Below are 15,050 nucleotides of genomic sequence, written 5' to 3'. Positions count from 1 at the left end.
AACCTCTCCCTCATTTTCCCCGCCCCCCGCCCAGCCCCTGGCAACCACCATTTTACTCTCTGTTTTGAGTAATTCAGATTTTTTTTGGTTCCACATGTAAATGAGAATACACCATTATTGTCTTTCTCTGTCTGACTTATTTCACTTAACGTAATGCCCTCAGGGTCCATCCATATTGTCACAAAACACAGGATTTCCTTCTTTTTTATAGTTTAGTAATATCCCTGTGTGTGTGTGTGTGTGTGTGTGTATCACAGTTTATTCAACTATCCATCAGTGAACACCTACGTTGTTTCCATGTCTTAGCTCCTGTGCATAATGCTGCAGTGAACATGAGAGAGCAATATCTCTCCAATATTGATTATATTTCCAGCAAACATATACCCAGAAATAGGATTATTGGGTCATCTGGTAGTTGCATTTTTAATTTTTTGAGGAATCCCCATACTGTTTTCCATAGTGGCTGCACCAATTTACATTCCCACCAGCAGTGCACAAGGGTTCCCTTTTTTCTACCCTCTCCAACACTTGTTCCTTGCCTTATTGATAATAGCCATATAACAGGTATACTGTGATATCTCATTGTGGTATTGGTTTACATTCCCTTGATGATTAATGACGTTAAGCATCTTTTCATGTACCTGTTATGTCATCTTTGGGAAAATGTTTATTCAAATTCCTTAATCAGATTTTTTGTTTTAAAAAAATGTTTATTTTAGGGGCGCCCAGGTGGCTCAGTCAGTTAAGCGTCTGACTTCGGCTCAGGTCGTGATCTCACAGTTTGTAGGTTCGAGTCCCACGTCGGGCCCTGTGCCGACAGCTTAGAGCCTGGAGCCTGCTTTGGAATCTGTGTCTCCCACTGTCCCTCTCCCACTCATGCTCTGTCTCTCTCTGTCTCTCAAAAATAAATAAACATTAAAAAAAAAAAAAGAGTTGGCCGCTTGACCCACTAAGCCACCCAGGTGCCCTCAGGTTTTTTTTCTATTAAGTTGTGTGAATTCCTCATATATTTGGGATATTAACTCCTAACAGATAGATGATTTGCAAATATTTTCTCCCATTCTATAGGTTGTCTTTTCATTTTGCTAAGTGTTGCTTTTTCTATGCAGAGGCTTTTTAGTTTGATGCAGTTCCACTGGTTGATTTTTGCTTTTGTTACTTGTACTTTGTTGTAATATCCTGAAAATTGTTGCTAAGACTAATGTCAAGGAACATTTCCCCTGTATTTCCCTTTAGTACATTTTACAGTTTTGGGCCCTCCATTTAAGTCTTTAATCCATTCTCCTAAAACTTTTGTGAGTGGTGTAACACAGGGTCCAATTTCATTCTTCTGCATGTAAATATCCAGTTTTCTGAGCACCATTTAACGAAGAGACTATCCTTTCTTGGTTCCCTTCTCATGCATTAGTTGCCTGTATGTGTGTGGATTTACTCCTGGGCTCTCCATGCTGTTGCACTGGTTTATGTGTGTTTTTATGCCAGTACCAAACCATTTTGATTATTCCAGCTTTGTTCTTCTTTCTCAGGATTGCTTTGGCTATCCAGGGTCTTTTGTGGTTCTGTGTATATTTTAGGATTGTTTTTTTCTATTTCTGTGGAAAACACCACTGAAATTTTGATAGGGATTGCATTGAATCTACAGATGGGTAGTATGGACATTTTGATCACATTAATTTCTTCAATCTTTGTACATGGGAGGTATTTCATTTCTTTGTGTACTCTTCAGTTTTTTTCATCAGTGTCTTGCAATTTGCATTGAATAGATGTTTCATCTCCTTGCTTAAATTTATTCCTAAGTATTTTATTATTTTTGATGCCATTTAACACGGGATTTTTTTTCAGATAGTTTGTTGTTACCATACAGAAATGCAACCAATTTTTGGAAGTTGGTTTTGTATTCTACCACCTCGCAGAATTCATTCAGTTCTAATTGTGTGTGTGTGCGTGTGTGTGTGTGTGTGTGTGTGTAGTCTTTAGGATTTTCTGTGTATAAGATCATAACATCTGCAAAGACAGTTTTACTTCTTTCTCTCTGATTTGGTTTGGATGCCTTTTAAAAAAATTTTTTTTAATGTTTATTTATTTTTGAGACAGAGAGAGACAGAGCATGAACGGGGGAGGGGCAGAGAGAGAGGGAGACACAGAATCAGAAGCAGACTCCAGGCTCTGAGCCATCAGCCCAGAGCCTGACACGGGGCTCGAACTCAGGGTCCCACGTCGAGGTCCCACGCGAGATCATGACCTGAGCCGAAGTCAGACGCTCAACCGACCAAGCCCCCCAGGCGCCCCATGGTTTGGATGCCTTTTATTTCTTTTTCTTGCCTAACTGCTCTGGCCAGTACTCCCAGTACTATGTTGAATGGGAGTGGTGAGCATGGGCATCTTTCTTTTGTTCCTAGTCTTAGTGAGAAATCAGCCTTTCATTGTTGAATGTGGTGTGGGTTTGTCAGTCATATAAGGCCTTTATTATGTTGAGGTATGTTCCTTCTACACCCAGTTGGTTGAGAGTTTTTATCAGGAAAGGATGTTGAGTTTTGTCAAATATTTTTTCTCCCTCTATGGAAGTGATTATATGATTTTTATCTTCCATTTTATTGAAGTGGTATATCATATTTATTGGTTTGCAACCCAGGGATAAGCCTCATGAGTATGTTGATCATGTTGTATGACCATTTTAATATGCTGTTAAATTCATGTTGCTAGTATTTTGGTGAGAGTATTTGTGTCTATATTCATTAGGAATATTAGCCTGTAGTTTCCTTTTCTTGTGGTATCCTTATCTGTCTTTCATATCAGAGTAATGCTGGACTCACAAAAAGAGTTTGAGAGTATTCCCTCCTCTTCAATTTTTGGGAAGAGTTTGAAAAGGATTGATGTTAATTACTCTTTAAATATTTGTTATAATTCACCAGGGAAGCCATCTGGTCCTGGGCTTTTTTTCTCTGTTGGGAGATTTTAAATTATCAGTTCAATCTCCTTACTTGTTTTTAGTCTGTTCCTATTTTCTCTTTCTTCATGATTCAGTCTTGACTGGTTGTATGTTTCTAGGAATTTATCCTTTTTTTCTAGATTATCCAATTTGTTGGTGTATAATTGCTCATAGCAGTCTCTTATGATCATCTGTATTACTGTGGTGTCAGCTGTAATGTCTCCTCTTTCATTTATTTTTTTTCCTTTTTATTTTTTAGAGAGAGAGTGCGAGCACAAGCTGGGGAGAGGAGCAGGGGGAGAGAGAGACAGACAGAGACAGAGAGAGAGAAGGAGAATCTTAAGCTGGCTGCATGCCCTGCATGGAGCCCAATATGGGGCTTGATCCCATGACCCTGGGATCATGACCTGAACCAAAATCAAGAGTTGGACGCTCAACTGACTGAGCCAGCCAGGTGCCCCTGTCTCCTCTTTCAGTTCTGATTTTAGTTATTTGGGTCCTCTCTTTTTCTTTGTCTGAATGAAAGTTTGTCAGTTTTGTTGATCTTTCCAAAAAACTAGCTGTTAACTTGGTTGATCTTTCCTATTGTTTTTCTGGTCTCTGTTTCATTTATTTCTGCTCCGATCTTTGTTATTTCCTTCTTTCTGCTAACCTTGGGCTTAGTGTGTTCTTCTTTTTCTAGTTCCTTAGGGGTGAAGTTATGTTTTTTATTTGTGATTTTTCTTTTTTGTTGTTGTTTAGGTTTCTGTCATTTTAATCAGGGTTGCTATGAAAAACAATACCTCAGCTAACCACTTTGTCCTCGTCTTCTACCTAACTCCCATTTCCCTTCATGTATCTATAGCACAGGAACCCAAAGACCCCCCCGTCCCCTTCATCCTCCTTATTCCTATTAGGGACAGCTATGTCACTAAGTGGATTCAGCCTCTTCCATACAGCATGAAACAGGATAAGTAAAAAATATCTTTATGAAGAGTTTTGTTATGCTGTTACCTTAGGGTGGAGCCAGAGGCAGAGTTGAGGGCTGGGGTGAAGTTTGGGCATCTTTTAGAGATCAGAGTTTTTCTCAGGGGCACAGAACCTGAGTTTGCTCAGAAAAGGGACTATGTCTAAGAGGACAGGGACTAGGCTGGGCTAGGCTGAAAGTTCTTTTCAAGAGTATTGTGAGAATAGAGACACTTTAAAACCCATTGTCCTTCCTCTTCCCGTACCTTCCCCAACTTCCAGGTAGAAGAGGAGGGGTCTCCTGAGCAGGGCATAATCACAGTTCTCTCAAGGTTTCATCTGTGATTGCTGGGATGGGCAGTGAGTATGACTTATTCCCTGGTGCTGCCCGACCAGCTCAGGATTTTCTGTCCCTGCTGGTGAGCACCGAGACCTGAGGGATGTCAGACAGTGATACGGTTTCCTTGACTGCATCGTTCCCATCCACCACTACAAAGAGGTGAATCTCTGCATCCACCAGCCTGTTGATGATGGTCTCTGGAGTCTCATGCAGGTAGCACTTGGAGACACATCTGAAGTAATGTGATCAACATTGTAGGGCTTTGGTCACTGACACATCCAGGTTACTCTAAGTTTGTTCTGCTGCTACACTGATAACATAAAACTTGGGGTAGAAGTTCACCACACACTCTTTCTCATCCACCAGTGGCAGGGCTGAGAATCCGCATTGTACAAAATGCCCAGAGGCATGTAGACAGGGGTGGTGGTGTGGGCCATAGCAGCGTTGGCCTAAGTGCTGACTTGAAGTTCTTTCCAGAGAGTTAGACACGAACTCTGGCTTGGGGAATTCATCAGCAAACAATTTGAGACACTTGAGAACGTGCTTATAGGTGAATATGTACAAGGTGTTGCCTGATTCTGAGTCAATAACTGGCAGCCTGCGGATCTTATTTTGAATTAATGAAGAGACAGCATCAAATAAGCTGGCATTAGAAGCAATGCAGACAAGGGATTCGAGGAGTCCCGTGCGTACACCTCCCTCCAAGTTTCTATTTTGTGCTCTTTCAGCTCATAGATCTATACCAATACTGATTGTTAATAGTGGTGTAAGATATTTTAAAAAAATTTTTTTAGTGTTTATTTTGAAAGAAAGAGTATGAGTGGAGGAGGAGTAGAGAGAGGGGGGAACGGAGGATCAGAAGTGGGCTCCGTGCTGACAGCAAGGAACCCCACGCGGGGCTTGAACTCACGAACCGCGAGATCATGCCATGAGCTGAAGTCAGAGGCTCAACTGACTGAGCTCCCTAGGCGCCCCCTAGTGGTGCAAGATACTGGTGAAATCGGTGATGGCCAGCATACCCACAAAACTTTTCTTCTTACTATCCCACAAAGGAGCAGCTCGTATACCATTTGTTGCCAAAGGGGTCGGGTGGGAGGGGGAAGCTTTCTTCACCTACAGGGAAGTATCAAATATAAACAAATTGAAGCTTGTGGGAATCAGGTCATAGCCATGATGAGACTTCATAAAAGAAGTGTACATGGTAGAGTTAGATTCTGGGGACCCTTGAGTATGTTCATTTTCCAGAGCTGGAAACTATCCCAAGAAATGACCATGTCCTTTGCAAGAGACGCTGGCTGGGTTCATTTGCTTTAGGAAGCTTTCTCTCTTTTTTTCTTTTTTTTTTAACATAAGCGTTTCTTTTCTTTTCTATGTTTTATTTATTTTTGAGAGAGAGGGAGAGAGCATGAACAGGGAAGGGGCAGAGAGAGAGGGAGACATAGAGTCTGAAACAGGCTCCAGGCTCTGAGCTGTCAGCACAGAGCCCGACTGGGGGCTTGAACTCAGTTACGAACTATGAGATCATGACCTGACCCGAAGTTGGACACTTACCGATTGAACCACTCAGGTGCCCTGCTCTCTTTTTTCTTAATGAAGGCATTTATTGCTTTAAACTTCCCTCTCAGAACTGCCTTTGCTGCATCGCATAAGTTTTGGTGTGTTATGTTTCAGTTTTCCTTTGTATCAAGGTTATTTTTTGATTTCCCTTTTGACTTCTTCTTTGACCCAGTGGCTGTTCAAGAGTATGTTAATTTCCACACATTTGTGAGTTTTCCAGTTTTCCTCTTGTAGTTGATTTTTAGTTTCATATCATTGTGGTCAGAGAAGATATTTGATATATCAGTCATCTTACATTTGCTAAGAATTGTTCTGCAACCTAACATATGATCTATCCTAGAGAGTGTGCTTCAGAAAAATATGTATTCTGCTGTTGGGTGGAATGTTCTGCCTATATTTGGTCTAAGGTATAATTCAAGTCCAATGTTTGCTTATTGATTTTCTGTCTGCATAATCTATGCATTGTTGAAAGTGAGCTCAGAAGCCCTCTGTTATTATTGTAGTGTTATTTCTCCCTTTAGATCTATTAGTATTTGCTTAATATATTTAGGTGCTCTGATAGTGGGTGCATATATATTTATAGTTGTTATATTCTCTTGATGAATTAACCCCTTTGTCATTATATAATGACCTTTGTCTTCTATTGTTACAATTTTTTAATGTTTGTTTATTTACTTTGAGAGAGAGAGTGTGTGTGCACATGCCCAGGAGTGGGCAGGGGAGGAGCAGAGAGAGAGAGAGAGAGAGAGAGAGAGAGAGAGAGAATCCCAAGCAGGCTCCACGCTGATAATAGTTGAGGCTGGATCTCATGAATAGTGAGATCATGACCTGAGCCAAAATCAAGAGTTGAATGCTTAACTGACTCAGCCACCCAGCCCCATTTGTTACAATTTTTTTTAGGTTTGTTTATTTATTTTAAGAGAGAGCGAGCATGGGAGAGGCAGAGAGAGGGAGAGAGAGAGAATCCCAAGCAGACTCTGCACTGTCGTCACAGAGCCCAATGCAGGGCTCCAGATCAGGACCTGAGTGGAAATCAAGCAAGAGTCGGATGCTTAACTGACTGAGCCCCCCAGGACCCCCACAATTTTTGACTTAAAGTCTATTTTGCTGATATAAGTATCAGTTCCTGCTCTCTTGGTTTCTGTTTGCATGGAATATATTTTTCTACCCCTTCACTTTGAGTCTATGTATGTTGTTAAGGCTGAAGTCTCTTGTAGGCAACATATAGTCAGTTGTATTTTTTAATCCATTCAGTCATTCTATGCCTTTTGATAGGAGAATTTAATTTATCTACATTTGAAGTGATTATTGATAGGTGAGTATTTATTAATGCCATCTTACTGTTTTCTGGTTGTTTTGTCCCTTGTTTCTTTCTTCCTCTTTTGTTGTCTTTCTTTGTGAGTTGATGATTTCCCATAGTAATAAGCTTTGATTCTCTTCTCTTTCCCTTTTGTGGATCTACTATAGGTTTTTGTTTATGGTTATCATGAGAATTGTATAAAATGTCTTTTAGAATTAAGAGTCTATTTTAAGATGATAACTTAGCTTTGATCATATACAAAAATTCTACCCTTTTACTCCCCTCATGTATTTTATGTTTTCGATGTCACCATTTATCTCTTTTATATTGTGTATCCACTAACATATCATTGTAGCTATAGTTACTTTTAGTACTTTGGTCCTTTAAACCTTTACGCTCCACTTAAGAGATTAACACACAACTATATAACAGTATTAGTATTCTGAATTTGACTATACCTTTGCCAGTATGTTTTATATTTTCATATATTTTCACATTCCTAATTAGTGTCCTTTCATTTCTGCTTCAAGAATTCCTTTCAGCATTTCTTTTAAGGCAGGTCTAGTGATGATGAACACCCTCAGCTTCTGTTTGTTTGGAAAAATCTTTATCTCTCCTTCATTACTCAAAACAACTTTTCCAGGTAAATTATTCTTGGTTGATTGTTTGTTTGTTTGTTTTCCTTTCAACAGTTTGAATATATCATTCCACTCTCTCCTGACCTATAAGGTTTCTGCTGAGAAATCCTCTGTAGCCTTATGGGGCTTCTCATATATGTGAGAATTTTTTTTTAAATCTTGTTCCTTTAAAAATTCTCTCTTTTTCTTTGTTTTTATATAGTTTTATTATAAAGTGTCTTAAAGAAGATCATTTTGGATTAAAATTTTGGGTGACTTATTAACCTCATGAATTTTGGATGTCCAAATCTCTCCCCCAAATATGAGGAGTTCTCAGCCATTATTTCTTTATTATTTTTTTAAAGATTTTTATTTTTTTAAGTATTCTCTACACCCACCGTGAGGCTTGAACCCACAACCTTGAGATCAAGAGTCGCATGCTCTAGTGACTGAGCCAGCCAGATGCTCCGGGCGTTATTTCTTTAAATAAGCTTTCTACCTCTTTTCCCCACTCTTCCCCTTCTGGGAATCCACTAAGGCATGGTTTCTTTTAATGGTATCCCATAATTCATGTAGGCTTTTTTACTCTTTCATTTCTTTTTTTTTCTTTTTGCTCTTCTGACTGGATGATTTCAAATGATCTGCCTTCTAGCTCGCAAATTCTTTCTTCTGCTTGGTTGAGTCTGCTGTTGAGCTTTCTATTGATGTCTTCATTGTAGTTATTCTTCAACTCTAGGATTTCTGTGGATTTTTTAAAATGTTTATTTATTTTGAGAGTGAGAGAGAGAGCGTGGGTGTGGGAGGGGCAGAGAGAGAGGGAGAGAATCCCAAGCAGGCTCCATTCTGCCAGCACAGATCCTGAGGTGGGGCACAATCCCACACACTGTGAGATCATGACCTGTGTCAAAATCAGAGTCAGATGCTCAATTGACTGAGCCACTCAGGCACAGTTTGGTTTTTTTTAATGGCTTTTTTTTTTAATGGTTTCTGCTTCTTGTTGAACTTCTCCTTTTGTTCATGCATTGTTTTCCTAATTTCATTTAGTTGTTTATCTGTATTTTCTTGCAGCTCACAGAATTTCTTTAAGAGTGTTATTCTGATTTCTTTGTCAGACAGTTCATAGATCTCCATTTCTTTAGATCAGTTGTTGGAATTTCATTAGTTCCTTTTGGTCATGTCATGTTTCCTTGATTATTCGTGATCCTTGTGGTCTTGTTTTTGGTGTCTGCACAGTTGGGGAAGTAGCCACCTCTTCCAGTCTTTTGAGACTGGCTTCGACAGGTAAAACCTTTCACCAGTTGGCCTATCCAGAGATTCTGAGTGGGCCATCTGGGGGTGCCCATAGATGGGCTTGCTATTGGAGTCCTTGGGTAGGCAGACCTGGTGCTTGGGTAGATAGTGGTGGACCTGGATCCTGAGTCTACAGGGATCCCCCTGGTCCTGGGGATCACTGGGGTGAGCCAGCATCTGGATCCAGGTGGACTGGTAGTACTTGTCCAATGAATGATTTGCAGACTGTTGATCTTCAACAGTAGTGCAAATGTAGGAATACAAGGTGATCTGTTGGATGAGGAAGAAAATCCGTAGAACTTCTAATTATATTTATTCCTTACCTCATTTCTATTAGTTTCCATTTCGTGAATGTTCTGTAATACACTGAACGTTGCATACGGTAGTATGTGCACGTACATAAACTATAAATAAATACACACATTTGTGGGGGTGCAGGCCCAATATGTATACTGTTGAAGTAAATGTTCAAATGACTGTATGGGACCATTACTCTAAACCACTGCCTTCTGCTTTCTCTTCAAAAAGAATATAGCTGATTAACTTACGGCTTTCTTAATTACTAGCAGACCTGAAGATGTGTTTTTGCCACCTTGATAGAACTGTATTTTCTAAGTATCCATAAAACAGTATCATCTACCAGGGATAGTGATTTTAGAAACTTTATCTATTATCATGGGTCTCACTCCCTGAGAGTAAATTGGAAAGGGTAAAATAGAGAATGTATTTTCTGTGCCTCATGAAGTTAACTAGTTGTTATTATAGACACAGTGAGAATTAATTCTGTTCTCTGACCACCTGAGAATAACATTTTTAAGGTAAGGAATTGCCTATTCATTGAGACATAAGTCAGTAAATGGAGTCGACTAATGATAGACCAGGGAACAATCAGATAAAATGTAGTAAATTATGTTCTGTCATATTGTAATTCTTAATAACTCAGCTGTCACTCTAGACATTTTTGCATCTTTATCTGGATAACGGAAAGAAATAAAATGTAGGCTATTACAGACGAGGTAAAAATCCTAGGATGTGGGTGGAAGAAAAGACTTTATAAAGTAGACTCTTAAATGGGGTGCTGACAGGTGAGTGAGAGTTCACCAAGGTGACAAGGGGAGAGATGGAAGAGAACGTTTCAGAGGGAGCCAAATGCACAGACACAGATGGCAGGTCACTGAGGAATGGAAGGGGGTGTGGCAGGCTGTGGCATGGCTGTGGCTCTGTGTGTTCGGAAGAGAGTACAGGAAGGGGAGGTCAAAGAGAGGCTGCCGTATAACATGGTCGTTAGGAATCAGACAAGCCTGGGATCACGTTTCTGCTCAGCCTCCTACTAGTTCTGTGATCGTAAGCAAGTACCTCTGTAATATTCATAATTCCCTATCTGTAAGTGTGTAATAACAACACTAGCACCTACCTCCAAGTGCTACTGTGAATTTAAAATAAGAATCCATTTGGGGGCGCCTGGGTGGCGCAGTCGGTTAAGCGTCCGACTTCAGCCAGGTCACGATCTCGCGGTCCGGGAGTTCGAGCCCCGCATCAGGCTCTGGGCTGATGGCTCAGAGCCTGGAGCCTGTTTCCGATTCTGTGTCTCCCTCTCTCTCTGCCCCTCCCCTGTTCATGCTCTGTCTCTCTCTGTCCCAAAAATAAAATAAAAACGTTGAAAAAAAAAAAAAAAAGAATCCATTTGAAATGCTCGGATTGGCGCTGATCACGTGATCTCATTTAAGGTCTCGGGGATATTGCCATTGTTATACCAATAACAACTTACACACACACACACACACACACACACACACACACTAATGACAACTGTAAGATTATGGGATGGCTTATATACCACATCAAAGAAATCAGGCTTTATCTTTCGGGTCAGTATTCCTAAAATGGGATCCGTTTGTCTGTAAAACAAATAGTCTTCAAGTTGTTAGACAGCTTCTGTGACACAGGCAATGGGAAAATAGGTGCTTAAGAATTGTATACATTTGAAAAGGAAGAAAAATTATCAAGTACCATTATTCTCCTAATAATGGTCCAAGGATGCAGATGGCTCAAAATGGTCAGACTCTTAACAAGGTGTAGTTGAAATTCAGTCAGTAGGATGCATAGTTTATTTTAGCTATATCACGTGCATGTTATTGTTTATGGGTGTAAAATTTGCATTTTTTGTTGTTACTCTTATGTTTTGTTATGGTTCTGATGAACAAAAATAGATTAATGACTATAAAGTGGTTCGTTGAAGTGTAAAAGCAAAGACAAAAATAGTAATACAAACACGGCAAGTCAGAAGCAGAATTAGGGAACAGGACTTCAGGATCTGTTGGGACAAGAGCATCTGTGAATGTGATGATTTCATCCAAGATGCTGAAAGGCAACGTGTGAATGGGAAGTGTGGCTATGAATATCTAAACACTGGATTTTTTTGAGGAAGGGATTTATCCCCCTCTTCTCTCTAATGTACACTCTATTAGAAAACTCTGTCCAAGAGCTTCATGATGCCTTCAGAGATTTCATGTCATTTCCAAAGTAGAATAACATGGCTGGTTCACCAGTAGATTTTCCTGGACTAAGTACAAAATGTTTTGTGATATGAGATTAATTTTATTTCTAAATGTAAAGAGGCTAAACAACAGCAACGACAGATACAAGCACTGCTGTGGTCAGCATTCTTGTAAAACCAGCCTCGGGACTCCTGGGTGGCTCAGTCGGTTACACATTTGACTCTTGATTTTGGCTGAGGTCATGATCTCACAGTTCGGGGGATTGAGCCCCAAGTTGGGCTCTGCGCTGGCAGTGCAGAGCCTGCTTGGGATTCTCTCTCTCTGCCCTTCTGCTGCTCTCTCTCTCTCTCTCTCAAAATAAATAAATAAATAAGTAAGCCAGCCTCGAATTCAGCACAAATGCTAGGAGAAAAGCAAAGGTAGCCATAAGCAAACCTAATGACAGGGTTGTCTGCTGCATAACACAAATGGCATACAAATATGGTGGAACTATTATTATCATGGTGATATTTTGTTTTACAGCTGAGTCTAAAACACTAGTAGGGAAGGTCTGAACGAGCTCTTTGCATCCCGGTGGTACATATATAAAAGAGAAAGACACACTTGGTATTTTTGACTTCTCTTTATCAATTAACTTAATATTTTTGTGAGACACGGTGCAGATTAGAAGCATCTCTGAGGTAATGCTCATCATGGAGGACCAGCCATGTGTCCGCCTAAGAAAGGTTTGCTGTATCAGTATCTGTCACTACAATAATGCAACACAATCTCACAGTCACTTAAACACTGAGAATGTATTGATCTCACGAGTCTGTAGGCCAACAGGTGGTTCTCCCATCTCAGCTAGGCTCACCCCAGTGTCATTGATAAGATGTGGGCAGGGTCAGCTACATAATTTGTGGAGCTCAGTGCAAAATAAAAATGCAGGGCCCCTTAATGAAAAATTACTAAGAATTTAGAGACAGTGACAGCAGAACATTAAACCAAGCATGGGGCCTTCTTAACACAGAGCCCCTTTGTGACTACAAACGTCACATGACCCTGAAACCAGCCTGGACTGTGGGTCATGTGGGCAGTTCTGTTGCTGCTGGCTGGGTTTTTTCATATGTCCAGGTATCAGCTTGGCTAGTCTGGGATAGACTTATCTGGGACAACTGGGGTAGCTCTACACCATGCGTCCCATCCTTCAGCAGGCTAGCCCAGGCGTGTTCTTATGGCAAAGGCAGAGGAGCAAGAACAAGCCAGCCCAAATATGCAAGCATCATCAAGTCTCTGCCTTGTCACAATCACTGACATCCCATGGGGCTGCAGCAGAGTCACATGGCCATCTCACAGATGAGGAGAGAGGATACTACAATATGATAGGAAGAGGAAGGGCATGGAACTGTGCCATTTTGACCATCAACCTCACTTGACTACTCAAAAATGGTTGTATCCAAGTGCTAAATGGCCCACCACTTTACTTACTAAGAACAGTTATGCATCCTGATCTTAATTAAGGGTTGAAGATGTCATGAAAATTGTTAGCACCATCAAATCTCAGTCACTGAGCATATGTCTTTCCTGTGTTTTTTGTGCAGATATGGGTGGCAAGTACCAAAACTACTTTTCCACACTGAAGCATGCTGGCTGTCCCCGGGGAAGGTACTCATGTGAATAGTCAAAATGAAGGAGGAGATAAGATTTCTTTATAACACTGATGATCCCGTGAAAGACCAGAAATCATAAATCTGGTCCTTGTTGTCGTTATCAGCATTGTGAAGAAATGTTATCTCTGATTTCAAGTGATATGTCAACACACTGTGGTCAGGAGCTTGAAAAGCTTGAACTTCTCCTTTCAGGCCCAACATAATAGGATATAATGTGCTGAGGATATTCAGTGCTAAGGATAAGGTATCAGGAAATTGAACTTTGAGGCAGGAGGCTTCGCAGGCAGGCATTGACAGCACTTGATTTTCTTCATTCTCTGGAGAAAGAAATCAATGACGTATTATTTAATAACCATACACAATGCTAGGAATCACAGAGGGATTCTTTGCAAGAGCTGAACCCAAACAAAAAACAAAAAGCACTTCATTTGCAACTATCACCCCAGTGAAGCCATCCAACCTTTGAAGGGGATCCGTTCTTAGACTTAGCGGGTCATGAAAGTGGTCTTTAATGAGAAACGTCACCGCTGTTTCTAAGTATATGTCCCATCCGACTTCATAAAATCCCATCTCTCAGGGCCACTAAACATTTTCTGCTTTAACCGGTAGCCCATAATTCTTAGTGCTTTCTCATTTAGTGCAACAAAAATAAGTTGCATCTGTGATTAATCCAGATATATATTTATTTTAATTATATACTTTAAATCGACTACAAACAACAGTCTCCCTTTTACTGATCTGATATTTCTCACCACTCTGCTTTTGCAATTTTTAACTCTTTCTTCCTCAGTTCAGGATCTGAGTATATTCAAAGACTTCTAGCAGTAGCTCTATCCAAACTCTTGCTACTTGTTATCCAAAATTCAGGCACCAAGTATGTGCAAATCCTCCTGGATCCTTTGCTATATGAACTTGTTTTCTAAACTCAGACTTAGGAGATAAATACAATTGGACAGCAAGGGATACTTGAATATTATTAATTTTAAGTGATTATATCTTAATTTTATTATTTAAAAAACTGATGGATATTTACTTAAAAGGGGAAGTTGGCAAATGCTCCAGACAGCCAGTAAGTTGTTATTAGATACTGAAAATTTAAGAGACACTACTTTGCTTTAGGTGATGGGGGGTAGGTTAGGGCATTGAAAGATGCAAAGATTTTATTTTATTATTTTTTATTTTTTTATTTTTTATTTTTTAAAATTTTTTTTTCAACATTTATTTATTTTTGGGACAGAGAGAGACAGAGCATGAACGGGCGAGGGGCAGAGAGAGAGGGAAACACAGAATCGGAAACAGGCTCCAGGCTCCGAGCCATCAGCCCAGAGCCCGACGCGGGGCTCGAACTCACAGACCGCAAGATCGTGACCTGGCTGAAGTCGGACGCTTAACCGACTGCGCCACCCAGGCGCCCCAAGATGCAAAGATTTTATTTTATTTTATTTTTTATTTTTTATTTTTTTTTTTAAATTTTTTTTTTCAACGTTTATTCATTTTTGGGACAGAGAGAGACAGAGCATGAACGGGGGAGGGGCAGAGAGAGAGGGAGACACAGCATCGGAAACAGGCTCCAGGCTCTGAGCGGTCAGCACAGAGCCCGATGTGGGGCTCGAACTCACGGACCGCGAGATCGTGACCTGGCTGAAGTCGGACGCTTAACCGACTGCGCCACCCAGGCGCCCCAAGACGCAAAGATTTTAAACAGAGGGTAAAATAGAGGCAAATTTGCATTTTCAGAAGATTACCCAAGTAATATAGTGCTAGGTTTGGAAGGTGGTGCATAAACCTTGATGCTGGCAGACTTTAACTTAGTCTAATCTTTCCACAAATATCTGAGTACCTAAGGAGTACCAGTAACAAAGTTCAGATTTGGGGACACAGAAACATAAAACTGAGATGGGGCCTCTTGTCATGGATCCAGCCTC

At 40.4% G+C, this 15,050-nt stretch overlaps 1 pseudogene; it reads right to left on the bottom strand.

Annotated features, from left to right (window-relative positions):
* Positions 1-4,271: 4,271 nt before the first annotated feature.
* Positions 4,272-5,532, bottom strand: LOC124518022 (5'-AMP-activated protein kinase subunit gamma-1-like; annotated as a pseudogene).
* Positions 5,533-15,050: the final 9,518 nt, after the last annotated feature.

This window comes from Lynx rufus, unplaced genomic scaffold, assembly GCF_022079265.1.
Source record: "Lynx rufus isolate CCGP_SWC_20201006 ecotype Redwood Valley unplaced genomic scaffold, mLynRuf1.p SCAF_23, whole genome shotgun sequence".
In the NCBI taxonomy this organism is placed as follows: Eukaryota; Metazoa; Chordata; class Mammalia; order Carnivora; family Felidae; genus Lynx; species Lynx rufus.
The sequence above is the reverse complement of the archived record's forward strand: the minus strand, read 5'-3'. Positions and strand labels throughout refer to the sequence as shown.